Genomic DNA, 2,127 nt, shown 5'->3' with positions numbered 1-2,127 from the left:
GTAATTGTTTTCTTTTTTCATCTTTTTTTGGAGTAGCAGATATGTGGCATTGTATATATGGAGTTGCCCTGCTGTGTCCTTCAATAGGCTCCTGTAGGTATATAAAGCCTTGTTCTGTAATATAAAGTATGACTCGCAAGCTTGTACCATATAAATATAGTGAATGGGCTCCTAAGAATTAGTTGTGTATATTGGGTGTATAGTTATCCTTTAGTTTGTTTTTTTTCGACTAATGATAGTAATTTATGCTGATAAAAATATCTATATTATACAATTATATATATCTATAAAAAGAGAAATACAAATACTTTAAACACTATAAATATAGGCTAGGGATCACACCACACATTGAGATAGCATATAGTTTTGGTATGTAAACATTTAATAAAAAAATGTAAATAGATCGCAGAAATAGTGAATAAATAAAGAATTGATACAATAAAATTTAACTTTACGTTATTGTAATATTTTTTCTAGTACGTGTTGTTAGATGCCGCTTGCGTGCCCCGGCGCTCCACGGTGAGGCCGAAGCGCCGCGGCGCTTAGGTCAATGATAAAGCCTGTATATTTTGTTGCCGCGGGAATCATGAAGTTGCAACTATACTTTTTTAAATGTGCATTATTTTTTCTGTAAGTTGCTTTCCCTGTCGTTCATTATTTTTTAAATCATATAATTATATTCATAAAGTACGATGAGTCATGGTGAATTATTATCATATTATTATGAATGAAAAGAAATAAGGAATATTATTGTTCTGCTATTATTAAATTTGTAAAGTTAGTTTATTAATAAATGAATAAAAAAATCTGTTTGTTTATTTTTACCTCAAACTCACAAAAGAAATCTATTTCAACCGATAACAAAATGTTATTAAGATGAAGAATTTTTTTAAAGTTATATTTTGGGGAAACTGTCATATGTGATATTCGTGGTGACGTCATAACTTTATTAAGTACATAGTACATAAATGTATAATTATTGTACCGTTTTTATAGAAACGAGTTGATAAGATAAAAAAAATGGATACGACACGTTACCAAGTCGCGAGACAATCGAGGGAACAAATTCGGTAATAGCTCTCTGATAAAAGACAATCAATGTCATAGACAATGAATAAACCTAAGAAACAACATTACATTACATTGTTCTTAGGTGTACAGAATATCAAGAATCGTACCCTGTTTTATTATTTGGCCTTGGATTGGATTTTTTTGTGTTTCCTTTAAGGCGTGGTTGCTCAAATCAGTCTGATCTAAAGAGGCATGATAGTTCTATTCTCGGCCCAAACTATAAATGCACTATTTCAAGTCCTCCCAAAAGATTTGTATGCGACCAAATTAAGCATTTATTGTACAATTAAATTTTGTAAATTTATTATTATACAACGAGAACGAGATTATACTTCAAGATTTATATCGATGTTATCATGGCATTACGACCCGGCCTAGGATAGCGCCATCTTTCTTCTTCTTCTGCTTGCGGCTCAGGTTCGTCTGATCCCTGGTGTCACGTCGACCGGCTACGATCTATTGTGACGCCGCTGTCTAGATCTCCCAGCAAGCGTTGGTCGCCTTCAGGAAAAGCAGCACTTTCCTTGCTGGAAGAAATTTAGCATCCACTGGTTGCATTATGTGTTTCCCCAAAAGAGTGCTGCGTTTATGCATCAGCACGGGGCAGGAACAGATCAAATGCAGCGGCGTCTCCGCAGCCTCCTTACATAGATCTGTGTCCTGCAGCTATAGGTTGAACATGTGTCTATTAAGCCCACAGTGCCCCGTAAGCGCTCCCACTAGTATGCATAGGTTTTTTCTATTGAGTGCTAATGCCTCAGAGGCGGCCCTTTTGTTGAATGGTCTTATTAGCGCTCGAGAATGGTTCATTCCAAGGATAGCGCCATAGAAACGCTTGTGCCAACTACAGGGTACGAGTCTCCTCTCAGAATAGAAGTATGCCGTACGCCATGCCATCACGGTATACTTCGAAAACGGAGGCAAAAACCTTAACCACTAAGCAATAAATACTTTTTATAATACATGGTCTTGTAATATCACTAATTAATCATGTTAATATCCTTCTTGGGCTTTTATTTTTGCCAAAAGGAAGACTTCAACTTCATAATTTATGAA

Source organism: Pararge aegeria, chromosome 1 (assembly GCF_905163445.1).
Source record: "Pararge aegeria chromosome 1, ilParAegt1.1, whole genome shotgun sequence".
NCBI lineage: Eukaryota > Metazoa > Arthropoda > Insecta > Lepidoptera > Nymphalidae > Pararge > Pararge aegeria.
Note: the sequence above shows the minus strand (reverse complement) of the source record.